At 39.5% G+C, this 27100-nt stretch overlaps 1 long non-coding RNA gene across 1 annotated transcript in view; it reads left to right on the top strand.

Moving 5' to 3' along the window:
• The first annotated feature begins 4133 nt into the window (after window positions 1-4133).
• Window positions 4134-27100, top strand: part of LOC131446413 (uncharacterized) — a 34666-nt gene continuing 11699 nt past the window's right edge. The window contains exons 1-2 of the long non-coding RNA XR_009233916.1: window positions 4134-4164; window positions 6258-6419. This is a non-coding gene — a long non-coding RNA (uncharacterized LOC131446413). The remainder of the gene's footprint in view (window positions 4165-6257; window positions 6420-27100) is intronic.

Genomic DNA, 27100 nt, shown 5'->3' with positions numbered 1-27100 from the left:
AAAAAAACACTAAACACATTAAAAAAACACCCAATGTGCACCAAACAAACATAACTAAACACAGTAAACACATTTCGATTATTATTATTATTATTAACATCATCATTATTTAATTCTTTATGATTATAAATATTTTAATTTATTAAATATTTTTAAAATAATACTTACATTTGCAAATTGCACAGTCCTTCTCTCTCACGCTTTCTCTTTCAAAATCTTTCTCTAATACTCTCTAACACAAATCCAGCTCCAACTCATCCAACATCCACTCGCTAACTCCTCTTCTCTCCCTCTCTTGCAGGTGCAGACGGAGTAGGGGTAGATGCAGAGGGGGGCGGGGATAAATGTTTTTTTTTTACATTTATCATTGAAGATCATAACATATATACTTTTTTTTTTTAGGGTCAGAAGCATGTCATACACATGTGTTCAGTCTAACTCATGGAGGTGCCAAACTCGATGGCCCGTATGAGGGAACCCCTGCTCCGGCCTGAAAAATATCGCCGCATGGCACGGAATAGTTTCCTTTGGTCATGCGACCATTTCGACTGCTCACTCTCCTGGAAAAGCAAAACAAAACATCAATAACACCTCTACCACATGACCACATGTGCTCAATGATTCTACACTAACCTCCTCATCGGCTGTGTCCTCCTCCTCTTCCTCTTCCTCCTCCTCCCTCTTCATCTTCTTCTTCTTCTGCCGGGAGTTGAATTAAGGTAAGTACTTTGGACTTGGGCAACATGATAATGACAATGAATTACACTACTCTATTATCTTCTCACCTGAGGGGGAGAGGAAAGGTGTCGCTGCTTTTCCACCCGGGTGGAGGGCGGCTCCTCCTCCTCCTCCCTCTTCTTCTTCTTCTTCTTCTGCGGGGAGATGAATTAAGTACTAAGGACTTGGGCAAAATGATAATGACAATGAAGAGCAACTTGGTTGCAAGAACCCTATTGTAATCGTAATGTTTATTCTTCTTATTCCGCCTACCAAATGAATCGTGTTTTTGAGGCCCTGAACATGCCCCAAAACTCACCAATTTTTGCAACCGCATCAGACCTGGTGTAACTTTACGTTTATTAGTGTTTCGGGGAATGTGCGTTAAAAAATGAAATTGGGCGGGGCAAATAACTGCTCCACCCCCTAAAACGCGTGGGAGAAGCACGTTTAATGTAAATGCACGAAACTTGGTACACGCGTTCCTTAGGTCGGGCCGGTCAAAAAAGTCAGCGTAGCCGAAGCTCTAAAACAAACAGGAAAGCCGCCATCTTGGATTGAAAGTTCATTTTTAGCTGATTTTGGCCATATCGCACCATCGGTATTTGAACGAACTTGTCCTAGAGCTTTCATGGGATCACCTTTAAACTTGCTGAGGTCACTGTGGACAAGTTGAGGATCTAAAGTTACTAAAAACTTTTTAATAAGTATCATGGCGTATGAGAAAGGGGCCAGCAAAGTTGGTGAAAATTTAAATTTTTCACCACAGGCAACAAAACTCTTATAACTTTGCGATAGAAGGTCACATCCCAACCAAATTACCTAGGGTTGATGATGGACCATTGCTGATTAAGTCTGTGAAAAAAACGTACATTTTTAGCATAGTTTGTGAAAACGTTCAAAACACATGATAGATGATGCGTGCTTATTATGATAACAAATTATTCAACGGTGTTGCCATGGCAACACTGCAAAGTCAGATATTTGTGACAAAAAAACAAACTGCTACAACTGAACCAAACTTGCTAGGATTGATGATAGTCCGGCCCTGAAGACACCCATATGAAAATATTCACTTTCAAAAACAGCGCACGTTGAATGTACATGCACGAAACTTGGTACTCACACGTTCCTTAGGTCCAGACGGTCAAAATAGTCAGCGTAGCCGAAGCTCTAAAACGAACAGGAAAGCCGCCATCTTGGATTGAAAGTACATTTTTTGCAGATTTTGGCCATTTCGCACCAATGGTATGTGAACGCACTTGTCATAGAGCTTTCATGGGATCACCTTCAAACTTCGTGAGGTCACTGTGGACAAGTTGAGGATCCAAAGGTATCAAAATCTTTTCATTAAGTATCACGGCGAACAAGAAGAAGGGCGGCAAAGTTGGCAAAAATCACGATTCCTCGCAACACACAACAATCTCTTATAACTTTGCCATGGAAGGTCAGGTATTAACCAAACTAGTGACAATCGATGATGGGCCCTTGCTAAAGATGTCTATGCAAAAACTGTAAATTTTGAAAACATCGCCTCCTGGTGGTAACAGAAAATACAACACATGTCACAATTTCAATCACAATTTCGCATATAACCTTTACAGAATTTATTGTAGCAAACTCAAGATAGGTGAAAAAATTTAAAACACATGGTATATGATGTGTGCATAATATGATAACAAATCCTTCAACGGTGTTGCCATGTCAACACTGCAAAGGTTTCACTCAAAACTCTTATAACTTTGCGATAGAAGGTCCTTTTTACAAACAAATGTGCTAGTGTTCAAGATGGACCATGGCTGATGAAGTCTATGCAAAAACTGTACATTTTAAAAACAGCGCCTCCTGATAGTAACAGAAAATACAACAAATTCACAATTCCCTTATAACTTTTACAGACTTCTTTGTATCATACTCAAAATTTGTGAAAAAAAACAAAACACATTGTAGATGACGCGTGCTTAATATGAGAAGTAATCGTTTAACGGTGTTGCCATGGCAATAAAAATGCAAAGGATTCCCTCAACTGAGTGGTTCGTTCATGCAATACCCTTTTGCAAGACCCGTGCGGCCTTCGGAAAGGTCAAAGGTCAGCCGTTCGGGTGTGTTTTTTGAAACAAGTCATAAACGCATCCAGCCAGGAGTCTGATTTTCGACTATGTCGTGCGCCACACAGCCTCCTGTTGGGATTGTTTTGTCCCGTTGCGATAGCGCTCCCACAGAGCTAGTTAGCTTTGCTGAGGGTCTACAGAGTTGGGACTCTGGAATACAGATAAGGGTCTCTGGTAAGGACCGCAGGCCAGTTTCAGGCAGTTTGGTCCATTTTTGTGGCAAAGGCGAGCACTCAAAGGCCTGAAAAGGCGACGTTTCAAAGCCCCGCCCATCAAAAAGTACACGTCCGAGCGGCACGGGACCGACGCCTGTCCGCCCGTCTCGGGACCCCAAACGACATATAAGAAATTCAGATTCCTGCAACCTGTGGAAACATATCTCCTCCAAAACCTCCACTCTGGCCAAAGGCTCTATGACTGTAAAGAGTCTGAGAGGACCTGATTGTCAGATTTTGACAAAGGACAAACAGGATTTTGGGCTTTTTTCCCCCAGATTATTGTTCAGTGGCTCCGAAGGATCCTCTGTTCCGATTATGGGGGCTCTGGGGTCAAAGGTCGCCGTGCAGCGGCCTAAAAGACAGTCTGTGAAATTCAAACTTAAAAAAGGCACTTACCAGAGTGCCGCAGGCGAGACAACCTCACCCTGAGGTGATTATTATCACTCTTAGTCACGCCCGAGGCAGTCTGGTGAATTCCTGGGGATTCTGGGGCCTTGGGCGAACCCGGGATGTCACGCCCAAGCCCCCCTGGCTTTGACCCTAACTCTGTTAAAGAGCTGCCCTCTATTGTCAGAAGCGTGGTGGCGCAAGCAAAAACCCTCAGAATGGAAGAAGGAGCCTGAATTCTGGGGCTGAATTTGAGTAACTCGAATCACTTTGGGTGCCATTTCGCCAGAAACATACCCAGAAAGTCGATTTCAGGATGCCGGAGTTGACCGATTCCCTCAGGGCAGAGCGTGAATGTGGCATACTCCTCCATGTATGTATCTGTAAAGATGAAACACACATGATGATGAATGTAGCGAGAAAACACTCCACACACACCTGCACAAATACACAATGTGTTCAGTCTTACTCATGGAGGTGCCAAACTCAATGGCCCGTATGAGGGAACCTTTGCTCCGGCCAGTTAAATATGGTCGCATGGCACGGAATAGCTTCCGTTGCTCATGCGACCACTTACACTGTTCATTTTCCTGGAAAACCAAAACAAAACATCAATAACACCTCTACCACATGACCACATGTGCTCAATGATTCTACACTAACCTCCTCACCGCCTGTGTCCTCCTACTCCTCCTCCTTCTTCTTCTTCTTCTGCCGGGAGTTGAATTAAGGTAAATACTTTGGACTTGGGCAAAATGATAATGACAATGAATTACACTAATCCATTATCTTCTCACCTGAGGGGGGGAGGAAAGGTGTCTCTGTTTGTCCACCCTCTTCAGCAGCAGCCTCCGGCTCCTCCGGCTTATCCAGCTACTTGCTGGCCGGGCAAGCAGCTGCCCAGGGCTCGGGCGCTGGCGACGTGGAGCTACTTTTTGGAGCTCCCTCAGCTGTCTCTGAAGAGGGAAAAACAAACAGCAAAAGAAAACAGGACTACAATTATTGACAACGCAATGATTGCATTATTCAAAGAAATTAAACATGGATAGAATGTATAATTGCTACGTTTTTTTCATTCACTCACGGTGAGGTCAGCGTTGAGACGCGTCGTCCAGCTTCCTTTCAAGCTTGCGGACCCTTACCCTGGCATTGACGCAAGTTTTGTTCCTGCAAAGGCCAGAAACCCCCTCCTCCAGGTCCTCTTCTGCATCAGAGATGTCCAGTAAGGACACCATCGGAGGAGTGGGGTTACTGGCCCTCAGTTCAGCCAGCAACTTAAGGGCCGTCATTGGCTTGAATGACAGGCCATGCCCCTATCATGAACTATGGCTGAGCAGAACAAGGGACTCAAATGCAGGACTCAGAACACGAATCAGTCAGTAACAGAGTTTATTTCCAGGCAGAGGTTCGGTACACGGAAGGTCAAAGATCAGGCAGAGGTACAAAAACGTCAGGCAAAAAGGCAAGGTCAAAAAAGGCAGGCAAGGTTCAAAAACACAAGTAGACTAAACTATGGCTGTGAAACAAGAGTGCTGGAACGTGAGCTATGAACTACAACGAACTGGCGACGAGACAAGACACAGAGGGGAATATAAGAAGTGCTTGATTAGGGAGTGATAGGATGCAGGTGTGGTAGACACAATCAGGGATCAGGTGCACGCAGACAAGGAAGGGGGCGGGGTAGACAGGAACCTGAAATAGAGACAAGGGTGAGTGATTTCAAAATAAAACAGGAAGACAAGACATGGAACATGAAGGGAGAAACAAAACAAGATACTTAACGGAAGTGACAGATCATGACAGCCCCACTTGACCGCAGTTCCGCCTGCATCCGGCCAGCAGTAATGTCCTTGTTTATGAAACCCTAAAGTTTCAGAACAACAGTTCAGCCACTGCTGAGAAAATAGTGTTGTATTGTTTTCCTGGGCTCTGCAAAGCGGATCGGCACTTCCTTAATTTGATGTCGTCATCAGAAATCCTCACCACTCCTCTCACCACCGTAGCGCCTCCTGGTGCGGGCACTAGTCCGGGCACATCCTGTTGCGTACATTCAACCGCAGAAGAAGAAGAACTACTCTCGTTGTAGCTGCTGAGATGCAGAGCATCCACCGTGCCAGAGGGGGAGCTGTGTATCTGAGAGCTGGCCTATCTATTACGTCACTTCCAGGTACCTGGCCAATCACAGGACAGTAGGAAAGCTCACGTTGGCTGGCCAATCACAACACAGTCCACGTTCTGGGGGTGTGGTTTTGGTCTGAAACAGCGCGGCGGACTATTATATTATTATTACTATCATAAATTATTTAATTATTTTTTTATTATATTGTTATTATTATAATTATTATTAGTTTATTATTATTATTGTTATTATTATTATTATTATTATTATTAGGGTATCAACAGTTACTATCTGCGTGTTCCCTGGCCATCACGTGAACAGCGCATGACACATAACAAGCACTCAATTGACGCGTCGACAAAACTCGATGAAAAACCCACTAAACACCAAATGCGCACCTGACAAACATAACTAAACACAATAAACACATTATGAGTGTTTAAATTATTATTATTATTATTATTATTATTATTATTATTATTAATAAAAATAATATCATCATTGTTTAATTTTTAATGATTATTAATATCATCATTAATTTTTTTAATATTTTGAAAATAATACTTACATTTGCAAATCAAACAAAATCCTCTTCTTTCTCTCTCTTTCACTCTCAAACTCTTCAAATTCCAGTACAATTCAAATCCAGCTCCAGCTCCAGCTCATATGACCACTTCTCACTCCTCTTCTCTCCCTCTCCTGCAGGTGCAGACGGCGTAGGGGTAGATGCAGAGGGGGGCGGGACCCTGCATCTTCAGCCTCCTGTTGGGATTGTTTCGTCCCGATGCGATAGCGCCCCCCCAGAGCTAGTTAGCTTTGCTGAGGGTCTACAGAGTTGGAACTCTGGAATACCGATAAGGGTCTCAGGTAAGGTCCGCCGGCCAAGTTTCAGGCAGTTTGGCCGGAAAAGGCATCTTTTCAAAGCCCCGCCCATCGAAAAGTACACGTCCGAGCGGCACGGGACCGACGCCTGTCCGCCCGTTTGGGGACCCCAAACAACATAAAAATGTCTCCTGCACCATGTGCTGATCGTGCATGGCCAGTTTCGGACCTGTGTGACCTTCGGAAAGGTCAAAGGTCAGCCGTTCGGGTTTGTTTTTTGTGATAACTCTTACATGCCTTGAGCCAGGGGCCAGTTTCAGACCCATGCGATCATCGGAAAGGTCAAAGGTCAGCCGTTCGGGTGTGTTTCCCCACACACTATCCTGAATTTACCCAAAGCCCCCAAATCTACAGAATGCGTTGTTGAGACATCCCGAGTTTTCCCAAGCCACCCGAATCTCCAGCATGTGTACATGTACACATATGTATATTTTTTTCATTTTTTCTTTCCTCACTTTCACAGATGACAAAGCCCAAGGTTCCCTCGAGTGCCCCATTTGTGGGAAAGTACTGGTGTTTGTGCCCCGGCACCTCAGGGTGACTCATAAAATCATGAATGAGAAAGAGAGGGCAATCATTAACAACATTGCCACTGGGCGGACGGTGGTGCCCCCTGGGCCATGCCCCATGTTGATGTGCTTGCCATACATCCTCCATGTGGAGAAGCATGTCCGCACTCACCACGACGTGGAGGTGGCCCGGCAGGACGGGGCGATCCGGGCGCTGAAGCGCTCCACTGGCCTGAAGTTGCTGGCAGAGCTCAGGGCCAGTAACCCGACTCCTCCCATGGTCTCCAGGCTGGACCTGGACAGAACGGGAAACCGTTCTGTCCAGGTCTTTACAAATAGAAAAACACATCCAAACAGTGAAGTCATTGCAAAATCAAACACTGAGGGTACAGAAGTATATCTTATAAGATGTTAACTTTATTTGTGAGGTTTATGTTATGGGACAGTAGAAAAATGAAAAAAATCCGAAAACAGCCGTATCCCTGCTGAATGCGCACAAAAACAGACACATATAGAAAAACACATCCAAACAGTGAAATCATTGCAAAATCAAACACTAAAGGTATATAATTATATCTTATGAGATGTTAACTTTATTTGTGAGGTTTATGTTATGGGACAGTAAAAAAATGCAAAAAATCAGAAAACAGCCATATCCCGGCTGAATGCGCACAAAGACAGACACAAATAGAAGAACACATTCAAACAGTGAAGTCATTGCTAAATAAAACACTGAAGGTATATAACTATAACTAATAAGATGTTAACTTTATTTGTGAGGTTTATGTTATGGGACAGTAGAAAAATGAAAAAAATCAGAAAACAGCCGTTTCCCAGCTGAATGCGCACAAAAAGACACAAATAGAAAAACACATCCAAACAGTGAAATCATTATAAATTCAAACACTGAGGGTACATCAATATACCTTATAAGATGTTAACTTCATATTATAGGACAGTAGAAAAAAGATTAAAATACCCTCGATCAGCCTTAGTCCCTGATACACGTACGGAAAAATCAGACTCCTGGCTTAATGCCTTTAGGAATTATTACAAAAAACACACCCGAACGGCTGACCATTGACCTTTCCGAAGATTGCACAGGTCTGAAACTCTGCACCCTGGATCAAGCCTTAGTCCCTGATACACATACGGAAAAATTAGACTCCTGGCTCAATGCCTTTAGGAATTATTACAAAAAACACACCCGAACGGCTGACCTTTGACCTTTCCAAAGGTTGCACGGGTCTGAAACTCGGCACCCTGGATTAGCCTTAGTCCCTGATACACATACGGAAAAATCTGACTCCTGGCTTAATGCCTTTAGGAATTATTACAAAAAACACACCCGAACGACTGACCTTTGACCTTTCCGAAGGTTGCACAGGTCTGAAACTTGGCACCCTGGATCAGCCAGGAGTCCCTGATACACATACGGAGAAATCAGCATCCGGGCTCATTGCCTTTAGGAATTATTGAAGAAAAGACAGTTTCCCACCTTTCTTACGTTTGAATTTTACAGACTGTGTTTTTGGCAGTTTTTTTTGGCCGGGGGAAAAAAGCCCAAAGTCCTGTGTCCAAAAACTGAAAATCAGGTCATGTCAGACTCTATACAGTCTTAGACCCTTTGGCCAGAGTGGAAGTTTTGGAGGAACTACATTTCTACAGGTCGCAGGAGTGTGAATATTTCATTTGTCGTTTGGGGTCCCAAGACGAGCGGAACGACGAGGGTACATTAGTATGTCTTATAAGATGTTAACTTTATTTGTGAGGTTTATGTTATGGGACAGTAGAAAAATGAAAAAAATCAGAAAACAGCCGTATCCCTGCTGAATGCGCACAAAAACAGAGACAAATAGAAAAACACATACAAACAGTGAAATCATTGCAAAATCAAACACTGGGGGTACCGAAGAATATCTTATAAGATGTTAACTTTATTTGTGATGTTTATGTTATGGGACAGTAGAAAAATGAAAAAAAATCAGAAAACAGTCGTATTCCAGCTGAATGCGCACAAAAACAGAGGCAAATAGAAAAACACATCCAAACAGTGAAATCATTGCAAAATCAAACACTGAAGGTATATAACTATATCTTATAAGATTTTAACTTTATCTGTGAGGTTTATGTTATGGGACAGTAGAAAAATGAAAACAGCCGTATCCCTGCTGAATGCGCACAAAAACAGACACAAATAGAAAAACACATCCAAACAGTGAAATCATTGCAAAATCAAACACTGAAGGTATATAACTATATCTTTTAAGATGTTAACTTCATTTGTGAGGTTCATGTTATGGGACAGCAGAAACATAAAAAAAATCCGGAAACAGCCTTATCTCAGCTGAATGCGCACACAAACAGACACCAATAGAAAAACACATCCCAACAGTGAAATCTTTGCAAAATTAAACACTGATGGTAAAGAAGTATATCTTATAAGATTTTAAGTTCATTTGTTAGGTTTATATTATGGGAAAGTAGAAAAATGAAAAAAATCCGGAAACAGCCTTATCTCAGCTGAATGCGCACACAAACAGACAACAATAGAAAAACACTTGCAAACAGTGAAATCATTGCAAAATCAAACACTGAGGGTACAGAAAGTATATCTTTTAAGATGTTAACTTTATTTGTGAGGTTTATGTTATGGGACACAGGACAAACAGAACTTGGGGCTTTTTCCCCCCGGCCAAAAAAGACTGCCAAAAAGACAGTCTGTAAAATTCAAACGTAAAAAAGGTGGGAAACTGTCTTTTCTTCAACAGTTCCTAAAGGCAATGAGCCAGGAGTCTGATTTTTCCGTATGTGTATCAGGGACTAAGGCTCATCCCGGTTGCCGAGTTTTAGACCTGTGCAACCATCATAAAGGTCATAGGTCAGCCGTTTGGGTGTGTTTTTTGTAATAATTCCTAAAGGCATTAAGCCAGGAGTCTGATTTTTCCGTATGTGTATCAGGGACTAAGACTGATCTAGGGTGCCGAGTTTAAGACCTGTGCAACCTTGGGAAAGGTCAAGGGTCAGCCGTTCTGGTGTGTTTTTTGTAATAATTCCTAAAGGCATTGAGTCAGGACTCTGATTTTTCCGTATGTGTATCAGGGACTAAGACTAATCACCGGGTGCCGAGTTTCAGACCTGTGCAACCTTCGGAAAGGTCAAAGGTCAGCCGTTCGGGTGTGTTTTTTGTAATAATTCCTAAAGGCATTGGGCCAGGAGTCTGATTTTTCTGTATGTGTATCAGGGACTAAGACTAATCACCGGGTGCAGAGTTTCAGACCTGTGCAACCTTCGGAAAGGTCAATGGTCAGCCGTTCGGGTGTGTTTTTTGTAATTATTCCTATAATATAAAACCCACAAACGAAGTTAACATCTTATAAGATATACTTATGTACCCTCAGTGTTTGATTTTGCAATGATTTCATTGTTTGGATTTGTTTTTGGAGATGTAGATGTGGATGTGTTTTTTGTAATAATTCCTATAATATAAAACCCACAAATGAAGTTAACATCTTATAAGATATACTTATGTACCCTCAGTATTTGATTTTGCAATGATTTCACTGTTTGGATTTGTTTTTCTATTTGTGTGTTTTTGTGCGCATTCAGCAGGGATACGGCTGTTTTCTGATTTTTTTAATTTTCTACTGTCCCATAACATAAACCTCACAAATAAAGTTAACGTCTTATAAGATATACTTCTGTACCCTCAGTGTTTGATTTTGCAATGATTTCACTGTTTGGATATGTTTTTCTATTTGTGTCTTTTTGTGTGCGCATTCAGCTGAGATAATGCTGTTTCCTGATTTTTTTCTTTTTTCAACTGTCCCATAACATAAACATCACAAATAAAGTTAACATCTTATAAGATATACTTCTGTACCCCCAGTGTTTGATTTTGCAATGATTTCACAGTTTGGATGTGTTTTTCTATCGGTGTCTGTTCGTGTGCGCAATACTCTGAGATAAGGCTGTTTTCGGATTTTTACCGTTTTCTTAACAGTTGACCTTTCACAATGGCAGCATTGAGTGTTTTTTCTTTTTTTTTCTGGAGCCTTTAACTCCTCATGTTGACAAAATAATGCAATAATATATGTAGAATATTATCAAACCTCTAATAATGACCACCGTAGGCATGAATGATTGTAAAATGGATTACAGTCAAAATAATATAAGATGACATACAGCATAATATTTTCATGGGGGTTAATTCAATTATTTACCAATAAGAGTGGCAGCTAACCAAATGGAAGCATCAGTAGTTTTAATCTCTACTGGCTCTTACCCTGGTCTGGCAGAGCTTCAGAGAATAAATCTCCATGGCAACCTAACTTTATCAATTGATCTTGTTTCGAGCAAAATAGTCCAGGATACTGGACAGCTTAATCCCTTCTGTGCATGGTCCTCTGATATTTTCAAGCCTCAACTTGCCAGCTCCATGTTTATTTTTATTATATCAGAAAGTATGAGTGTGTGGATGAGCTAACTCATGCTTTTGAAGCATGATGATGGTCGCCACAGCGGTCATCTTCCAGATAGAGATTAGATAGAAAATAAAAACTCTAAACTCAAGGAATTTTGCGAGAACAGGTGAACGTCACATAGTGTACCCTGAGACATTAGTGCTCTGGACCATAATCATGAATTGGACTGATAATCTGAAGAGATTACCGGCATTTTGTGAAAAATCCCAGTACGGAAATAAAAGTGCCGGTTCTGTGTACTGGAAAGTACCGGGCCACTTCAAGCACTAGTTAATAATTGTACTGTAATGACAGTGATTGTATTTTCTGTACACTTAATGTCTCTTATGTGATCTTATTCTTCAACAAACAAGTGCACAATATAATTCACTTAGAATTCTAAACAGCACATTGCAATTTCTACAATTATTATCAAAGTATTGATCAGTAATACAGTGAAAATGAGAGGAAATATGAATATTTGCTTTGCAAGTCAATTTAAGGTGTGCGCCCCTAAATGTTTTGCTTGCTCTCCTAAAATGTTCAGTTAGGGGTTACTGTGCTCCTTGTAAAACGTTAGTCTGATGCCCTCCAAACATTGTTCTAAAGGGTTTATGGTCTTAGTTCCTCTTCAGTAGAGCTGCATGTCCACAATGTAAAAAAAACCCTTCTCCACTAACTATGGTTGTTTCCATCCCTTCTCTTCTATTGTTTGTATTGTATTTGTATTGTATTTGTATTTTATGTATTTAGGTGGTCTTATAAATAAAAGGATACATACTGTGAAGCAGCACTGTAATAAGCGACGGCCAGTTGATGAACCCATTAAAATATTCCATAACATGTCATTTAGCAGACACTTTTTTTTTTTTTTTAGAACTTTTTATTTATTTCACATAAAACACGTAAAACACATGAAGATGTATACAAAATCACACCAACGAAAATACATATAAACATGATAACAAATAAATAAATAAATAATCCAAAAAAACAACACACACATAAAATGAATACAAATCAAAAACAGAAAGGAGGTATTTAGAGCTCTGGTAATGCTTGTAATATTGGTGTCCATTTTCTCTTAAATGATTCTAATTTCAGTTGTAATCTAGCTGTAATTTCTTCCATAATAACAACCTTTTTTAGTCTGTCTGTCCACTGCATTATGGTGGGGGGATGTGGCTTCAACCAATTAATTGTGATCATTTTCTTTGCTATCAAGAGCAGGACTCTCACTAAGTAGCTACATTCTCTGTCTGTCAAATCCTCCGGTAGTATCCCAAGTATATAAAGGGTAGAGTCAAGATGTAGATCAATACCCAGAATTCTTTTGATTTCTTTTTTCACCCCTTTCCAAAAATATACGATCTTTGGGCAATCCCAAAATATATGAGTGAAGTCACCCACCATGCCACAGTTCCTCCAGCACAAATTTGACGTTTTACTATATTTTGCAGTGACAGATGGGGTATTAAAGTAGCGCATCTTGACTTTCCAGTCAAACTCCCTCCACGTTGGACTGTTGGTTAATTTATGACCTGCTCTGAACGTTTCCTCCCAATCATCATCCGTTATTATTATATTTGCTTCCAATTCCCATTTTTCTTTAACATCAATATTATTGTCCTTGGATTCATATTGTAGTGCTTTATACATTTTTGAAATCAGCCCTTTTTTTGACTCTTCCTCTGTAAATGACATGAGCAATTCTTCAACCTTTGTTGGTTCTTTGCTTATTCTTTCCCATTCATTATGTTTCTGGAGATAGTGTCTCAACTGCAAATATTTATAAAAATCATTTTTTGGTAAATTAAATTCCTGTTTGAGTTGTTCAAACGTTTTCAAAATTTGCCCCCTAAAAATGTGTGCAATGTACACTAACCCTTTATTCGACCATTTCTCAAATCCTGCATCCATAGTACACGGTACAAAGTCTGGGTTTTTGTCTATTTTCGTAGCTTTACTAACTGAGCTTGATACATTTAATTTTTTTTGTATTGTGGACCAGATTTTCATTGTTTCTTTGATCAAATCATTTCGAATTTTAAGCTTCTTTTGCACCAGCCTGGTTACAAATGGTAATGACCCCAAAGACACATTAGGGCAGGCCCTTTGCTCCATTTCCACCCATATGGCATCTTTGTCTGTAGTTATCCATAATATAAGAGCTCTAAGTTGAGCGGCCCAGTAATAATTCCTTAGATTTGGTAAATTTAGTCCTCCTTTATTTTGAGGGGCCAAAAGTGTCTTGTATTTAATTCTAGCTTTTTTGTTTAGCCATAAAAATTTTGAAATACTTTTGTCTAATATTTTAAAAGTGGAGCCAGGAATCATAATTGGGAGTGACTGAAACAGGAACAATAGTCTAGGCAAGATATTCATTCTTATCGTTTCTACCCTCCCAATGAGAGTTAAGGGTAGAATCGCCCATCTATCCAAGTCTTTCTTAATTTCCTTTAACAATTTCCCATAATTAGCGTCATATAACTGCAAGATGTTAGGAGTGATAACAACACCCAGATATCTAAACCCTTTGTCGGTCCATTTAAACTCAACCTTATCTTTTAACTCAGCTGGACATTTACCCGAGATCATCATAGCAATTGATTTGCTTTCATTAGTCAAATATCCTGACATTTTTCCGTACACTCCAAGATTCTCCAACAGGGTTGGTATCGATAGGAGCGGGTCATTCAAAAGTATTAATAAATCATCTGCAAATAATGATATTTTATGTTCCACCCCCCCTTCATCACGTATTCCGAATATTTGTTTGTTTTGCCTTATTGATTCAGCCAAAGGTTCAATACTTATAGCAAACAACAGTGGACTCAAACAATCACCTTGTCTCACTCCTCTTTTGAGGGAGAAGAATTCTGAGCAGCAGCCATTAATTCTGATCCGCGATTTGGGGTCTTTGTATATCATTTTTACCCATTCTATGAAATTCTGAGGAAACCCAAAAGCTAATAGTGTCTGGTACAAGAAGCTCCATTTCACCCTATCAAAAGCCTTCTGGGCATCTAGGCTTAGCATCATAGAAGCCTGAGGATTATATTTTGTACTTGAAATAATATTTAATATTCTCCTAATGTTATTCGCTCCCTGCCTACCGGGAATGAACCCAGTTTGATCTATTCCAATTAATTTAGTTATATATTTTTGCATCCGTTTTGCCATTATGCTTGTAAGAATCTTTAAATCATTGCAGAGTAGACTAACAGGTCTGTATCCTTCACACAACGTTGAATCTTTCCCTTCTTTATGCAAAACTGATATGATGGCTTCTGACCATGACTTAGGCCGATCCCCAGATGTTAGAGCATAATTAAATACTTTAGATAACACAGGTGTTATCTCCTCTCTAAAACTTTTATAAAACTCTCCTGCAAGCCCATCCGTCCCAGGTGATTTGTTATTTTTAAGAGTTTTTATAGTATCCAATATTTCCTGAGTAGAAATTGGCCGAATCATTTCAGATGCCTCTTCTTTTGACAGGGTTGGTAAATTTAGTTTTCCCAGAAAGGTTTGTGTGTCACTATCATTGTAGTCAGATTCAGAGTCATCATACAAATTCTTATAATAATCCGCAAAGGCCCCTGCAATTTCTTTGGGTTTTACCATAATTTGGTTAGATGTGGGGTGTTTTATTTTTGAAACAATTCTATTTGTTTGGGCCTTTCTAAGTTGAAAAGCAAGTAAGCGACTAGCCCTATTACCCATTTCGTAGTATCTCTGGCTTGTAAAACGTAAGGCCCCTTCTGCTTTAAACGTTAAGATTTCATCTAATTTGTCTCTGGTTTTCTTTAAGTCACACAATATAGATTTATCTGATTTTCTTTTATGTTCCATCTCCAGTTCTTTAATCTTATTCTCCAATTCACTTTGTTTTTTTAATCGAGCTTTCTTCAATCTGGATGATATTTCAATTATTTTCCCTCTGATCACTGCTTTCCCTGCCTCCCATAATATCGATGGTGTAACCTCTCCATTATCATTAATTTGGAAATATTCCTTTAAATTCTGCTTTATTTCTTTTACAACACTATCACTCGACAGAATAGATACATTCATCCTCCAGTATCTGAAAAGGGGCTCATTACCTAAATCAACGGTTAGGGTAATAGGTGCATGGTCACTTATAGTTATATTTTCAATTCCACAGTTCAATACTTTGTGTATATGTTGCTGTGACACATAAAAAAAATCTATTCTGGAGTAGCTACCATGCGGATTTGAATAAAATGTATAATCTCTCCTCTTTGGGTTGTTATTCCTCCATGGATCAATGAGACCAAGCTCTCTAGTCACATTATTCAGTACAGTAGACCTAATTGTACTCGGTCCCTGATCCGGAGGAAACCTATCTAATCTGCCATTTTGTATTGTATTAAAATCTCCCCCTATCAACACCATCCCCCTCGCTTCACTGGATATCACTTTGGCTATATGTTTAAAGAATATCTCTTTCTCCTCATTTGGGGCATATACATTAAGTACCGAAATAGTCATGTCTCCTATAGATCCTACAATCATAACATATCGTCCAGTATTATCCTTAATTTCTTTTTCGACCTTGATTGGTGTACCTTTACCGATTAAAATAGCCACCCCTCTCCTTTTGCCATATGAGGCATAAAATACCTGGCTCACCCATTCCCTTTTTAATTTTTGATGTTCCGTTTCTGCCAGATGAGTCTCTTGCAGAAGAGCTATTGAACATTGTAATTTTTTTAGTTGGCTCAGTATCTTCTTCCTCTTCACGGGATGATTAAGACCGTGTACATTGTACGACACAAAATTAAGCTTATTCATATTATTTTCAGAAGAAACCCACTAGCACTACACCTCACATTAAAGTAAAAAATTACACAAAACTTCACATCATAAAAAAAACAAAACATGTACATCTCCACCAGAACCCAAACAAATGCAGAACAAGAACATGAACCTGTGTCTTCCAAAAGTCCCATCATCAGAGAGTCGTGGCGTTTTCTCTCTGGGGAAAAAGCACTATGTGCATTTACAACCTGTTGTCTAAGGTTGCTAAGAACTAAAAGTTTTAATTTTTAAATTTGCTCTCAATAAAACCAATATTTCTGTATTTTTAACAAGTAGTGTCAAGTCTAGCTTATCTCGCGTTAGCCAATCCTTGTAGTAAAGGTAGATATGGAAACAACTTCCTAAACATAACTCTTAATTATTGTACCTCACTTTTTCTTCTTTTTTTTTTATAATCATCTTACTATATCAAGAGGCTTGTGTCGATTTACTCCATGAGGGCATGCACGTCTGCTTCTGTGATATGGGGTTGTCTCTGCCTCCCTCTCTGTCCTGTCGCCGTGGTCCAGCTGTTCCGCATCATCTCTCTCTGCAGCCTCTCCATCCTGTCTTCCTCCACGTTAATCCCCATGTTCTTTAACATAGGTGCCGCTTCCGTTAGTGTGGCAAATGTCTTCGTCCCTGAGTCCAAAAACACTTTAAGCTGGGCCGGGTAGGGGGACTGCGCCTTCACGTTCTTCTCCTTCAACTTCTTAATGACATCCCTCACCTGTTTCCTCTTCTTTTGGACCTCTGTTGTGTAGTCTAGATTAAAGTAGATGTTATGTCCCTCGTACGAAATCTTCTGTGTCCAGGCTTGCCGTATCACATATTCTTTAATTCTGTAATCCAAAAAGCGAACAACGATCGCCCTCGGCGGAGCGTCGCCGCCCTTCGGTTTAGCCACCAGTGACCGGTGTGCCCTCTCAATGCGTATTTCCATGTCGTCCGCGATCTGGATTTTGGACTTGATAAGTCCCGTTACGAAGTCAATAGTATCGTTCTTCTCCGCGCCCTCTGGGATGCCGTGTATCCGTATATTATTGCGTCTCATTCTTGACTCCATGTCATCGCACTTCACAGACAGTTTAGCCGCTTGCTGAAGTAAAAAGGCGGCGGAGCGCTCCAGCCGCGCTGTTCTGTCCTCCGCGTTTCCGATTCTTTCCTCCATGTGACCCGTTCTTTGCTCCAGGGAAGCTGTTCTATCCATAAGCTCTTTCATGTTTGTTTCGAGTCTAGTCATAGTGTTCTTGTTGTCACCTGCAGCTTCGGCATGCTCCTGTCGAAATTTGCGCAGCTCCATTAATATGACCGAGTCATGGTCACTGCTAGCCGACTCTAGCCCCGCCATCTCTGGGCTCTCTCCCTCCGTCGACTCGGTATGATTACTTTTGGCCCCGTCCTCCTTTCCAGGCTTCCCTTTCTTAACCATATTTTCTACCGACTTTGGTTGTGGACTTATTATCCAGATTTGCTTACTTACTATCGTTTATGCTGTAGTTAATAGCTAGTTTTAATTGGTTTTCCTGAGAGCTACTTTCTTGCTGCCGTCTACAACATGGCGCCACCGGAAGTCCTAGCAGACACTTTTATCCAAAGCGACTAACAATGCAATTGAGTACAATCAGCCAGGAGCAGAGTCGAACTAGCGACCATTACGACCATGCTGTCTTTCGCACACAGGGTACCGGTCTTAACCACTGAGCCACTCTACCCCCGTATATATGAAATATGTCGTATTAACTTGTGATAGGATGTGGAATTTAAGACCGGTTAAGGTCTTTTTATTTTTTATTTCCCTTTTCATTGCTTAAGCAGGAATGTTGTTGTGACCTATGGCCTTTGTGGACCAAGTGAGGGTGGACCATGGAGGAGAATTTTATCTCTCACCGTATGTGCAAGAAAAACTGACAGCATTAACAAGGGTATTTAAAAGTGTTTCTAAACATTATTTCTCTCAACACCATATGTGATGTGTGTGTGGGTATGTATTTTTCAGTACTTGGACAGTGGAGTGTCTGGGTGGTTGTGTATAGCTCCTGTGTGTCTATATCGATACATGTTACTAGATTATATCAGACAGTGCTCATGAAATTATTTGCATTTCTTTTTCCCACAAAATCTTTTCTGAGTTATATGTCATGTGAAAAGTAAAAGATAATCTTGGAATAACATTAATATTTCCTAAAATGTGTTCCATTGACTGGGCTTGAAACCTAAAAGCAACATAAAACTTTTTTTTAATTCCCTTCTGCTCTGCATTTTTACAGAACCACAGGAAGTGAACAACACTTCCACTGAAGGCCGCCTTGGTTCACCTGGTGGACCAAGAGCTTCTTGATATGGAGGACACCACAGTTCGATACTGTGTGTCAAACCTGAGCTGCCAGCATCGGAATCCAACGGTTTATTGATGCTTGGAATTCTCACACAGTTTCAGGTATTTGATCCATTTGAGCAGTTGTATCCCAAACACAAAAATGAATTTCACTTAGCAGGGAGCCTGCTGTGAGGATTACTTCCCCCTTGGCAACCCCTCAGGTCCACTTCCTCAGGTCCAACTGAGCATTTTCAAATTCAAAATGTGTGAAGAAAATAATTTCAGTGTAATCAAATCAGTGCATCTGAAAAGTATTCAGATGCACTGGCTTTCATGTAATAACCCTAACCCTAACCCTCATTTATTACACACTTTGTTGTGTTAGAGACTTGATTTAAATAAATAGCATAGCATTAATCGGATTTTACATAATTTAGGCAGCTGACAAAACAATACTGTGAAATTACAGTTGCCTGATAGCCAAGTAAAAGTACTCCATACTACTAGTACATGAAGTATAAGTGGTACTTCAGTGAAAGTGAAATCATACACTACTAATACAAATTATGGATTTTAAACTTCATCAAAAATGGATGATCACACAGGTCATACAAAACATCTAGCTTATGTTTGATTTGATTGAATTATTTTACATGTAATCACTATAATACGATAGGATTAGGGTTAGTTTTGATAAATTATTTAAGCTTTTTCTTTTTCAGTACATTGTGACTGATGTTGATGAGGTCAAGGTCTTCAGCGTCTGAGGCTGTGTCTTTGACAGTCAGGATGAATTGAGCCCCAAACAAAGTGAAACATTGTGTTTACCTGTAATTGCACCTGTGTAAACAAAACCAGACTTTTGTTTGGGTTCACGTAGAGGGCAAGTCTTTGAAGTCCCTCAAGATGCCTGTTTGTTTTTTTTACTCAAAGGAGTGAATGTGTGTATGAGCCCCTTTGTAGGTGTAGGTGCCTGTGTATCATGTCGATTTGAACTTGATGTGAGAACAAGAAGTGCCTGGAGTTGCACATACACACACACACACACACACACACACACACACACTCATTCCTAAACCCACATTGACACCATACTATGATATCCCTAAAATACACCCAAATCATTTTAGCTTCAGATATTGATTGAAATGGCCTGCTGTTTGTTATATGATAATGAAAAATGTTGATATTCCCTGACAGTGGTAGATTTATATTACATAAAAATTAACTTCACCTACACCAGATTTCAAGCAATTTGCATCAACACAGCCAAAAAAAATCCAAAAGCACAAAGAATGCAGAGGATTAATCTGTAATGTTTTTATTACAAAAAATCTTGGAAGCGAACATTTCTGCCATGCATGTATGGTGAAACAAAGGGGCAGTTTATTTCAACTACTACTGTAGCTTTAAGATAATTATCGACCATCATCACACTCCAGCCAAGCAACGTAGTTCCCCACCACAGCAGCAGCGGATTAATATCCAAAACGTGAACAGGTCTGCTCAGCAGGTGGATGAACATGTAATGGAGTTGCAGCATCAGTCGCTGACCAAGGAATTACTGGGGAAGTTGGTGGAAGAGGGAGGCTATTGACATGTCACAGGAAGATGCTCAAAAATTTAGAGGTAAGTGAAATTGTACATCAATATAATGAGCTAAACAGCAGGCCAGGTGGCTAAAGAGTTGTTGCTAAAATGTGTTCGTTAATTACAGTAACTACGTCTTTTCACTCACTGAAAATACATACATACATGTATTTAAACACACACACGAATTAATCGAAATATAGTTAATAATAATATATGCACAAGTAAATGTTCCATGCTCTTTTTTTTCTTTTTCGCTTTGCTGTTTTTTGCGAAAGTTTAGTGTTTAAATACAATCAGTATCCTATCTCTGAGATATCTCTGAGATGGTGTTGTGTGCGACGTTACACGGGAGCCAGACTTTCTGTCTGAACAGTTCCACTGTGAGAACCGATGTCCTCTCACCCGGACCCGCAGCTGCAAAGCTCCCGTCTTCGCGGAACCGCTTGCTGTGTTTCGGCTGCGTCTTCGGTTGTGAGGGCTGTCGGTCACATCGCTGATCTGTTCAGAGAGCTTCGCTGGTGCTGCTGCTGCAGGTATCCTGTCTATTTAACAAGTAGGCTATACACTAAATCTATCCCTCTATTCTTAAAAATTAAGTCCACTCTGAATGTTGATACAGTGTGGGTGTTGTAATTATTATTATTTTTTTATGACCGTCTTTTCCATTCTTACAACGCACAGTTAACGTGACTGGATTCTGCTTCATTGTAAGAAGGTCTCTTGGCAAATTGGAATATAAATGAAAACATTTTATTAATAGATCAATAGAACACTGAACATTGTTTTCACCATACACTTGAGTATATGGCAGGAATGTTCACTCCCAAGAATTGTTGTCATAAAAGATTAATACTTTTGTCCTGCATCAGTCCTCCTCAAAACTACCAAATATTCAATCATTTCCATATTACAAATGTCCTCTTTTCAAATTAAGAGGGGAGGGAGTACATGTTTTATCTGATGCTACACAAAACTAACAATGCTTCAAAGTTAATATTGTGGGTAATCTTTGACATATTCAAGACAAATCTCCCAGCCACCCAACATTTGTCATATCTGTTGCCAGTACAACCCATGAAATGCTCATTTGTACTTGTCATAAAGTCACTGCAGCTCTGACCTTGTAACCTAAATATGTTTCTGCTCCAAAATCACTTTGTTTCATACATGAGGCTAATGTCTGGCAGATTATACCAATTTTAGCCAATCTTCATCACTAATTTTTATGTTAAATTCTGATTCCCATCTTTCTTTTATGTATTTTGTAGCCATTTTTTATATAGTCCCAATATAATTCTAATTGTGGTTTCTTTGTATTCGTTGATTATGATGATCTGGATCACACTATTCACTTCTCAGGAGGGGTCCATCCTGATCTCTTTGATATAGTAGTCTCTAAGTTGCAGGAATCCACAGAATGAATCATGATTGATTATCTAAATCCTTTTTTTCTGTCATATTTTGGAAACTCTCCAGCTGTCCATCTTTCACCAAAACACACCATGCTGTGATTCCCTTGGTTGTCCACTGTTTAAATCCTATATCGTACCTAGTCGGTGTAAAATTGCTATCTTATGCTATTATAATATCATATGCCAATTCAATAAATTAGTGTCTTTCTGTATCTTATATTTTTTTATTATGCTGAACCATATTTTGTATGTGAACATCGTGATTGTGTCTATTTGGTTTTGAATCTTCTTGTATGTTTCTTTATCCCCAATTATATTCTGTACTGGGTTTTCTCCAAACTCTTTTTCTATTTCATTTCACTGTGTCTGGTTTGCACCAACCTACAATATATCTCAATTGGGCCGCATGGTAGTATTCCTTTAATTTTGGAAGTCTCATCCCTCCTTCTTCTTTTGGCAGCTGGAGAGTTTCCAGTCTTATTGTGGGTCTTTTGCCACCTTAACTAAACTTTGATATAACTTTATTCCAGCTCATAAATTGGGGTTTGGGGGACCTCTACTGGTAGGGCTTGGAATAGGTATAAGGGAGTCGGCAGCACCCCGCTGCACCCGCAGGCTGTAGCAGAGAGCCCCCCTTAAAGCAACAACTTTGGCTCTTTCTCTCCCACACCTGAATTCCCCGCTCCAGAGCCTGATGATGATCATGAAACACCTTTTGTAGAGGTAGAGAAAAATAAAAGAAAAGCTTGTAGTATAAGTTATAAAATGACGACAAACCCACACCATAGCTTCCCCCCAAACATTTATGTGCTTCCCCAAAGTTTCATCTTGGAATGCCCATGGCATCCAATCAAATTCTTTTAGAGCCCAACAAATTAAATTCTTGTTGAAAACTGACTTTGACATATTATGTTGGCAAGAACTGAGACGGAACACAAGTAAAGAGTATAACGGTATCCAGCATGTGGAACAAAGGTCTAAGTGTAATTTCTATTGGCGAAAGTAAAGCTGATGGTGTGGGGATCTTTTTTAAAACTGGTGATGTCACTATTATTCGTAAAACGAATGAATTCCTAATTTAATTCCTTGTAGATTGCTCATGTTGGATTGCTTTTACCGAGGAGAAAAAATACGAATGATACACGTGTACACCTCTCATGAGAGAACAAACATTTTTCAACTTTTTAAAAGACTTAAAGAACCGCTATTGGTCAGATACAAAATTAGTTTATGAGGCGACTTTAACACTGTCCATCGATGTAAACGACAGAGGGAGTTCTAAAGTCTTGAAACTCAGCTCTGACGGTAATCGCTTGACTCATCATTTTCACAGTTGAAGCACAAGAATCTGGATCTTTACAAAACAAATGTTATCTATCCGCAATTCCTATACTCCTATTCCAAATATGTTTGTGATTTAAACAGCATTTGTCGAGTGTAACATTAGTGATACTTTTGCAGTAGTATATTTATTGTGAGACACAATTATACATTTTTCCCAAATCTGTCCATGCCTCATCCATCTCTTCCTCTCCCTTCTTGTCTTCCTCCTCAGCACATGGAGAAGATCTCCATGCTGGCTTTCCATCCAGTTAAGATGCACAGCTGCTATGAGAAGGTGGTGAACCTGAGCCTTTGAGGGTCTGCAGCAACAAGTTTGACGTGAGCGGCCCGTCAGAGTTTGTCCAAAGGGCCCAGATCCCCATGAGAGAGGTGAAACCTCAACTACTGACTAACCAGTCTAATATAGACTGGTTAGTGGTGGTTAACTGGTTAACACAATTTGAAGTTTCTATGAGAGCTAATCATTTTATTGACACTCATTTTATTTCTTGATCATTTTCCTACACTGTAGCTCCTGTTTGACTAGAGTTTGTCAAATAGTTGGATGAAGAGGTTATGACTGTGGCATTGATCAAGGACACAGTAGAAACTAAAGCCGAACATCTTTTGACGGTTTGATAACTCAGTGGACAGTTAAATAGATATAGTTGTCTACAGACATGCCACAATACAGACTGTGGAACTGGGTGTAGTACATTATCATATATTATCATTATTTCATGGGATATTCCTATATGAGTCAGTTTGTCTGGTGTTACATGCATGTATGCTACAAAGTTAGGTACAAAACTACAAATTGTGTTTTACTAGATGTTTGAGCAGATCCTTCATCAGAGTCTCGAGTCTCAGGGTACAGAGGAGCTGTGTAAGATCATCCAGCACTGCCAGGACAGAGTCATTAAGGTAATACACAAAGAAAACAGGCTTGTGCATCAAATTCTTGCATAACATCTACATTAATATCTAATAATATTACATCTGGCATACTCCAGCCCTGGGAGTGAAACTTTTGGTCTGGCCTTGTTTTAGTGTTAATGAAAATTCAGGGTTTTGTTTCACTTCAGATGAGCACAAATTAAGACGTCAGGAAACGTAAGTGACTGCCACTGCCTGGGTCACTCCTACACAAGGTGTATCTAGTGTAAAACAAGATGTGAATCAGTATATGAAATCAGTGTTTTTCTCTTTCTCGTTCTGAAATATGATGTCATCATCCCAGTTTCTTGAATGTCTAGTGAACTAAACATCATTTAGGGAGATAACCACGTCCTGTGTGCCAAATTAATAAAATGCACATGGAAAGAGTGACACCACTATTGTTCATGAAAGATTGCACCAAAACAACTCAAAATTAAGTGAACTAATTTCAAATGTACCGGTTTCTTAACAGTTGACCTTTCACAATGGCAGCATTCAGTGTTTTTTTTTTTTTTTTTTCCTGGAGCCTTTAACTCAAATAATGCAATAATATGTAGAATATTATCAAACCTCTTACTGACCTGAATGACGGTGGTCTAATAATGACCACCGTAGGCATGAATGATTGTAAAATTGATTACTGTCAAAATAATATAAGATGTAGCTACTTGAATGACATACAGCATAATATTTTCATGGGGGTTAATTCAATTATTTACCAATCAGAGTGACAGCTGACCAAATGGAATCATCAGCAGGATTAATCTCTACTGGCTCTTACCCTGGTCTGGCAGAGCTTCAGAGAATAAATCTCCATGGCAACCTAACTTTATCAATTTATTAATTTTTGAGCAGGAGTCCAGGATACCGGGCAATATCCCAGCTTAATCCCTTCTGTGCATGGTCCTCTGATATTTTCAAGCCTCAACTTGCCAGCTCCATGTTTATTTTTATTATATCAGAAAGTATGAGTGTGTGGATGAGCTAACTCATGCTTTTGAAGCATGATGATGGTCGCCACAGCGGTCATCTTCCAGATAGAGATTAGATAGAAAATAAAAACTCCAAACTCAAGGAATAAACACTTGACTTTTGCGAGAACAGGTGAACGTCACATAGTGTACCCTGAGACATTATTGCTCTGGACCATAATCATTAATTGGACTGATAAGAGATTACCGGCATCTTGTGAAACGTGCCAGTACACAAATAAAAGTGCCTGTTCTGTGTACTGGACAGTACCGGGCCACTTCTAGTTAATAATTGTACTGTAGTGACAGTGATGGTATTTTATGTACACTTAATGTCTCTTATGTGATCTTATTCTTCAACAAACAAGTGCACAATAAAATTCACTGGGAATTCTAAACAGCACATTGCAATTTCTTCAATTATTATCAAAGTATTGCTCAGTAATACAGTGAAAATGAGAGGAAATGTTTAAGGTGTGCGCCCCTAAATGTTCTGCTTGCTCTCCTAAAACATTCAGTTATGGGGGGGGCTACTGTGCTCCTAGTAAAAAGTTAGTCTGGTGACCTGCATACATTGTTCTAAAGGGTGTATGGTCTTAGTTCCTCTTCAGTAGAGCTGCATGTCCACAATGTAAATTTAATTTTACATTTAAATGCAGAGCTGTCAGTCACACCGTGTGTGATTGACAGCTCTGCATTTCATGGTTGCAAAGTTGCAGTTATAGGTGGATTTGTAGTGGACAAGCTATCAGTATCCATCCCTTCTCTTATAACTATGGTTGTTTCTGGTTTCAAAAACTAACATGGTGTTGCCCAAAATACTAAACTCCAACATTTAAACAGGGGCCCATCAGTGGCCACCCAGTTAGTTGACACTTCCCAACCTTATGAGAACCTGTCTCTCAAAATGGGTTATGGATTCATATTTTATCTCTGACAAATGGAATGTGAACTATGACGAGGAAGGCTTGACAATAGTATATCTATATCATGACATGAGACAAGATATGATCTTAGAATTTTGATATTATGATATTTGTTGACACCAGAACAAATTCCTTGTATGTGAAAAATCATACTTGGCAATAAAGCTCTTCTGATTCTGATATTATCATATCGTGATCGGGTATTTGTGATGAATTTTCCTGGTTTGAGAATTTTGGAGAAAATCAAGCTCAAAAGTCAAGATTTTGACAATTATTTTGCAACAATTCGTGACTTTGCACTGCCCTCTAATGGCCTAATATGATTTCCCATGAAATATGTCACCTGCTTGCATACTACAGTTCCTTATTTTTCCAATGATCCCCTATATGTCCATATCTACTGTGGAAGTCCATCTCAAATATGAATGCTGACTGAATTCTATTGCAACCATTCCTGAATTTGCACTTCTCCCTACTGGCCGAAACGTGCATTTTTTTAAGGTGGAATCGAAACTTAATGAAAATCGGAAGCGAATGTGGAGCCACCTTCAGCATCATCATGTCATTGTTCCCAATAGAATGAGTGCGCGAGTTTTTGTTTTTTTATATTAATATAATGTCAATGTATTAATGATATAAATATAATGATGGTGATGATAACAATAATAATATTAACAGCAATAATAATAATAATAATGATATGATTACAATAATAATGTGTTTTGTGAAAGCAACATTTGTTCAAAAAAACATTGTAGAAATATTTTATATTTAAAGTTTGATTATGACAAATAACCATATAGGTAACTGAACAAATGAAGTTAACATCTTAAAAGATTTGGTTCTGTACCCTCAGTGTTTGATTTTGCAATAATTTCACTGTTGGGATGTAGAAAAACACATCCCAACAGTGAAATCATTGCAAAATCAAACACTGAGGGTACAGAACTAAATCTTTTAAGATGTTAACTTCATTTGTGAGGTTTGTGTTATGGGACAGTCGAAAAATGAAAAAAATCCGGAAACAAACCTTATCTCAGCTGAATGCGCACACATAACGGACACCAATAGAAAAACACATCCCAACAGTGAAATCATTGCAAAATCAAACACTGAGGGTACAGAACTAAATCTTTTAAGATGTTAACTTCATTTGTGAGGTTTATGTTATGGGACAGTAGAAAAATGAAAAAAATCCGCAGACAGCCTTATCTCAGTTGAATGCGCACACACACAGACACCAATAGAAAAACACATCCAAACAGTGAAATCATTGGAAAATCAAACACTGAGGGTAGAGAAGTATATCTTTTAAGATGTTAACTTCATTTGTGAGGTTTTTGTTATGGGACAGTCGAAAAATGAAAAAAATCCGAAAACAGCCTT

This window comes from Solea solea, chromosome 19 (assembly GCF_958295425.1).
Source record: "Solea solea chromosome 19, fSolSol10.1, whole genome shotgun sequence".
Taxonomy (NCBI): domain Eukaryota; kingdom Metazoa; phylum Chordata; class Actinopteri; order Pleuronectiformes; family Soleidae; genus Solea; species Solea solea.
The sequence above is the reverse complement of the archived record's forward strand: the minus strand, read 5'-3'. Positions and strand labels throughout refer to the sequence as shown.